The sequence below is a fragment of the Kogia breviceps genome, chromosome 15 (assembly GCF_026419965.1).
Source record: "Kogia breviceps isolate mKogBre1 chromosome 15, mKogBre1 haplotype 1, whole genome shotgun sequence".
In the NCBI taxonomy this organism is placed as follows: domain Eukaryota; kingdom Metazoa; phylum Chordata; class Mammalia; order Artiodactyla; family Physeteridae; genus Kogia; species Kogia breviceps.
Window position 1 is genome coordinate 82,739,271 of NC_081324.1, and position 6,520 is coordinate 82,745,790.

A 6,520-nucleotide genomic window follows, 5' to 3' on the forward strand; every position below is an offset into this window, starting at 1 on the left:
CACAGGTGCGCGCACGCACGCACAGACGCGTACGCACGCACAGACGCGTACGCACACACGTGCACACACCAAGTCGGACCTCAGAGCAGCTGTATTTCCTCCGGACGCTGGTCGTGTTTGTCATTATCATTTATCTTCCCCGCCGGGTTCTGAGGCCCGTCGGGACAAGATGCCCACGGGCACTGCTGTGCCCAGCTCAGAACCAGCACGGCAGGTGCTCAGGGCACCTGCCCAGTGACCCTCAGCCCCAGGCCCTTCCGCCGGCCCAGCAGCCCCTTCAGCACCTCCATGTCAGACAGGCGGAGGGTGGGGGGAACCTGACGAGATGGGGCGGGGGCGGGGCAGGCAACCAGCAGGTGCAGAGGTCAAGCTCAAGTGGGTGTCCTGCAGGGTTGAAAGGTTGGCTCCTACGATTACATACTTAATATAAAACATCAACTTCGGTAATTCAGGTTGTAGATATGATTAGAATAGTCTCCAAATGGCATTTGAGAGCGTTTCATCTTGGATGTGGGCTTGATTCTATAGAACACAGGCTACCTTCTTTAGTAGCTCTTTTTTGTATGTCAAGCTCTGGATGTAGCCTTGTGTAGGCTGGTGGGATTACCCTCAATGTGTGCTTTTACCTTTTTTATGCTTTTTTTTTTTTTTTTTTTTTTTTGTGGTACACAGGCCTCTCACTGTTGTGGAGCACAGGCTCTGGATGCGCAGGCTCAGCGGCCATGGCTCACGGGCCCAGCCACTCCACGGCACGTGGGATCTTTCTGGATTGGGGCACGAACCCGTGTCCCCTGCCTCGGCAGGCAGACTCACAACCACTGCACCACCAGGGAAGCCCTGTGCTTTTACCTTTTTACTTCAGAAAATCTCCAGCCCACACAGGAGTAGAGCAGTACAGTGACCCCCCTACACACCCACCATCTACTTTATTTTTTTTTATTATTATTATTATTTTTTGTGATATGCGGGCCTCTCACTGTTGTGGCCTCTCCCGTTGCGGAGCACGGGCTCCGGACGCGCAGGCTCAGCGGCCATGGCTCACGGGCCCAGCCGCTCCGCGGCACGTGGGATCTTCCCGGACCGGGGCACGAACCCGTGTCCCCTGCATCGGCAAGTGGACTCTCATCCACTGCGCCACCAGGGAAGCCCCCCACCATCTACTTTAACAATGACCAACTCAGGGCCAGGTTTGTTTGCTGTATACCTCACCCCACCACCATTATTTTGAAGCAAATCCCAGACACCACATGGATTTCATCTGTTAATAGTAAATGTGCTTCTGTTTCCAGAATCGCATCTATGCCTGCAACGTCGGTCATTTGAAAACTCCCGAAGGCTTTGTGAAAAACTGCAAAGTCACAGTTGATGAGAAACCTAGGGAATAGGGAGTTCTGATTGATCAGCTTTTCTGTTTCAGTGAATCATTAGCTAGAAAACCCTTATTGTTTAGAGAGGGGGAAACGCTTCCTAAGAGTCTACTTTCATGCCTTATATGGGTTTTACCGCAAACAGTCTAACCTCTTGATCTAGTCTGACTGTCTCTCCTGGGGGATGTGACTGAACAGGGCTGGCTGGTACCGTTACAGGTTTGTGGCGGGGATGGGGCCTTCCCACCTGTCCCCTTATCTGTCCCGCAGCCCAGATTCCAACCTATCCGTGGCTCCCGAGTCCCCAGCATAACTGAACACCCTCCCCACCCCCCAGAGACAAAGGATCCTCCAGTTCCATGCCCCGCCCAAACAGCTGCCACAGGTTCCCCCAGCTTTCTCTCTTTCCTCCAGACTTTGATCAAGACACGTGTGCTGAAGGCTGAATTTGTATTCAACTCAGGGAACACACGGTGAGTTTATTGGAGACACGACAAAAGTCTGTCTTGGTACCAAGGGGTGGGGAGAAGCACGGGGTGCCGTAGAGGAGCCGCAGGGAGACCGCTGGGGGTGGTGGTGGCGGGGAGGGGGTCAGGGAGCGGCCCCTGGTAGGTGACCCCCGAGCCAGGACCCAGCAGGACGAGAGGCAGCCACGCAGAGGGCGCCAGACCCGCAGGGGAGAGCACGTCTCATGGGGAGAAACGTTGACCAGACGCAACACCTGCCTTCGCGTGGAACCTTCCCTCCCTCTCCGCTGGGGCTTTCGCTCGTCTGTTGCCTCTTCCGTCCCGTGCAGTTTTCTCTCGTTCCAGTTGACCCCTTCCTCTTCCCGCCGAAGCGTCTCAAGTCTCTCTCCTCATAACCAGCCTTCCTTTAGCTTTCACCCTCCCTGGCCTAGGACGCGTTCATTCCCACACACCCCGCATCTCCCTACGTGGCGTTGCCATCTGCCCAGTCGCTCAGGCCGGAGATTCACACGTCACCCTCGTTCTTCCTTTTCCCTCGCTTCCCACCTCTGATCTACCAGGAGGTCCTGTCACTGGTCCCGCAAACCAGCTCGAACCCAACCGCTTCTCCGCACCCCCACTGCCACCACCCGTCCGGACAGCGTGCATTCCCGGGTCCCTCCTCTCGCTGCTTGCTCTCATCAGTGCCCCCCAGAGCTGGGACGATCCTTTTAAAGACACCGACCGCACACCCTCCTTCCGCTGCTTAACCGTCCAGCGGCTTCCTGCCGCATTTAGAGAAAAATCCAAACCCCTCACCCTTTAGCTCCCGACTGCCTCGCGAGTGACAACATTTCTGTGCCCGAAAATCTGTAAGATGTGGACAGTAATTACGTCTGGGGACTTCCCTGGCGGTCCAGTGGTTAAGGCTCTGTGCTTCCGCTGCAGGGGCCGTGGGTTCGATCCCTGGCTGGGGAGCTGGGATCCCACAGGCCTCTAGGCGCGGCCAAAAAACAAAAAATCCCCACAGCAATGACGCCTGCCCCCTGGATCGCTGTAAGGGTTCAGGGTGCTTGTTTTTATAGCCAGCATGTCCAATGTCAGCTCCTGTTACTCTCCTTTCCTTCCCACCTTCTCCCCCAGCCCCTCTCCCAGAGTTCCCCGTTTTTATTAAGGCATTGCTAAGACCATCCTCCCTTTTTTTTAATTGAAGTGTAGTTGATTTCCAATGTCATGCCAATCTCTGCTGTACAGCAGTGACTCGGTTATACACGTGGAGACATTCTTTTTCATCTTCTTTTCCTTGATGGTTCATCACAGGAGATTGAATAGAGTTCCCTGTGCTATGCGTTAGGACCTTGTCGTTTCTCCGTTCTAAATGTAACAGTTGGCATCTACCAGCCCGAAGCTCCCAGTCCATCCCTCTCCCTCCCGCTTCCCCCTTGGCAACCACAAGTCTGTCCTCTATGAGTCTGTTTCTGTGTTGTTCATTTGTGCCATAGTTTAGATTCCACATATAAGTGATATCATGTAAGACCCATCCTCCGTTTTCGTACCCTGGAGTCATTCTAGTTCTTTCCCCACAGCATCCTGCCCGCCCCCTTTTCATTTGTCAGATCTTGTGCCGTGAATTCTTTCTCCAAAACGTGTCGCTGACTGTGGCCCCGGGCCTCGCTCGCCTCTGGCCCAGCCGGTACAGGTCAGAGTTGAGCTACTTCCCAGTGAAGCTTCTCAGCTCTGGCCTGAAAGGTTCAGGAAATAGCATGGCGCTTCCCACCACACCCATCCTTTTGTCAAAAAATCTGCCCCCTCCCAGCCCGTGAGAACTCACTGCTCTTGTAGAACAAAGCCCCGCCCTTAGCCTGGCCTTCAGCTCAGCGCTGAGACTGGCTCCCCTTACAGGCTCCAGGCAAAAGGAACTCCTCGTGGTTGTGTGGTCACACCCCGCACTTCTTCCCTCCGTTTCTTCGCCAACACTCCCCCCTCCCCACGAAGGCCCAGTGCTTCCTCCTCTCTGCAGCCTGCCCTGGCCTGGTCCACCCCACTCTGGACTCTGAACTACCACTGGGGCTCCATTTCTGTCACTTACGTCACATGCTCCCTTTTTCTGCTTGGTGCTGTAAATGTCAGTACTGCATTCATAACATCACCTCTTCCTAAGGACAGGAACCACATCTCGTTTTATCAGCCATCGACCCTAGCACAAAACTTCCGGTGTCCTGAGCTTATGATCTAAGTCATATCTCCTACCACCTGCCAGGGATGATACAACAGCCCTATGAAATAGGTGCTGCGATTATCCATCCCCCCTGCAGAGATAAGGAAGTTGAGGCTGAGAGAGTCACAGAACTTGCCTGAGGGCACCGTCACCAAGTGCAGAAGCTGAGCTGCAGGCCCAGGTGAGTCTGACTAAGCGCCCCCTGCCAATGGTAACAGCCCCCAGGCTAGACACCTTTACATAACCTGTTGTTATCCTCAAAAGACCCCGTATGGTGGGGATTATTACCCTCATTTTACGCTGGAGAAAACTAAGGCTTACCCTCTGTGATAAGAGCACTCAACAAACTGGAGTAGAAGGGCAGTTCCTCAACCTGATAAAGGCATCCACGAAAACCCCACAGTGAACATAGTTAATGGTGAAAGACTGAATAGTTTCCAGCTGAGAGAGGAACGAGACAAGGACGTCTGCTCTCGCTAGGACCGGACAGCACTGTCCCAGAGGGTCTAGTCAGGGCAGATTGACAAGACATAGAAACCCAAGGCATTCTAGGCATTCTGACTGGATAAAAGGAGTAAAACTCTCTCTCTGTGCAGATGACACGATGCTTTATATAGAAAACCCTAAAGGATACACACATACGCGCGCACGCGCGCACACACACACACACACACACACACACACACACGAGAGCTAGTAAATGAGTTCAGCAAGGTCCTAGGACACAAGGTCAATATACAAAAATCAGCTGCATTTCTGGACACTAGCAATGAACAACCCCAAAATGAAGAAACAAGTCCATGTACAATAGCATCAGAGAGAATAAAATACTTAGGAATAAATTTAATCAGGGAAGTCTAAGACTTTTACACTGAAAATTGTAAAGAATTGTAGACGAGTATTATTCAGTCATGAAAAGGAATGAAGTGGGCTTCCCTGGTGGCGCAGTGGTTGAGAGTCCGCCTGCCGATGCAGGGGACACGGGTTCGTGCCCCGGTCCGGGAGGATCCCGCGTGCCGCGGAGCGGCTGGGCCCGTGAGCCATGGCCGCTGAGACTGCGCTCTAGAGCTCGTGTGCCACAACTACTGAGCCTGCGCTCTAGAGCCCCCGAGCCACAACTATTGAGCCTGCGTGCCACAACTACTGAAGCCTGCACGCCTAGAGCCCATGTTCCGCAACAAGAGAAGCCACCAGGGAAGCCTGAGCACCGCAACGAAGAGTAGCCTCTGCTTGCATCTAGAGAAAGCCCGTGCGCAGCAACGAAGACCCAATGCAGCCAAAAAAAAAAAAAAAAAAAGTTAAACATAGAGTTACCATACGACCCAGCAATTTCATTCCTAGGTATCTACCTAAGAGAAACGAAAACATATGTTTATATAAAACTTGTACACAAATGTTCACAGCAGCATTATTCGCAAGAGTCAAAAAGTGGAAACAACTCAGATGTCCATTAACTGATGAATGGATAAACAAAATGCCTTCTACCCATATATAGAAAATTACTCAGCCATAAGAAGGAATGCAGTACTGACACATGCTACGACATAGATGAACCTTGAAACCATTATGCTGTGAAAGAAGCCAGTCATGGAAGGACAAATACTGTATAACTCCACTTACATGAAATATCTAGAAGATGCAATCACCGAGAAAGAAAGCATATTAGTGGTTGACAGGGACAGGGCAAATGGGGGGATGGGGTGGGCTTGACTGCTAACGGGTGGTGGTTCCTTTTGGGGTGAGGAAAATGTTGAAAATTAGATTACAGTGACAGCTGCACTATGAATATAGTGGCACTGTGAATATACTAAAAACCACAGAATTGTACACTTTAAATGGGTGAATTTTAGTTAATGTAAGTTAGATCTCAATCAAGAAGTTGCATTTCCAAATTATAGGAACCAGAATCATCTTACCCCATTAATTTCACAAACCGATGCCCAGGAGTCCCTAGAGTGTCGGGCAGTGGGCTCGGTGCTGGGAGGATGGAGAGATGAATGAGACTGGACGAATCTAAAATGGCGCCTTGGAGCCAAACGGGTTGTATAGATGCACAGTGCTTAAAACCCCTGACTCAGGGGTTAAAGAGATCCACCTAGGAATCCACCGCTGAGAGTGTTCAGATTATTTGGCCGTGGGCTCATTTCTCCTCTCCAGCTCTGCCAAACAGGGATAAGAATGAACACTTTATTCCGAGGGGGCTTCGGAGTGGAAATAGAAGCAGATTAACAACTGGGAAGCGCTCAGTACCTGCTGGGGGCCCCCAAGGTTATAACCCCCAGGTTGTGGTGGGGAAATGTATTTTTAACCCAGCGCACGTGGGGCTGAGTCGGGGTCGCAGATTCCCGGCGGGGGAAAGGTTCGCCCGCAAGGGGAGGTAGTGGCTTTCACGGGGGCCGGCGCGGCCGCGCGCCCCCGCCTGCTGGAGCACGCGCCCGGCCCTGGCGCACGCGCGCGTCTTGGCGGTTGCCTAGCAACCGGCTGGCGTG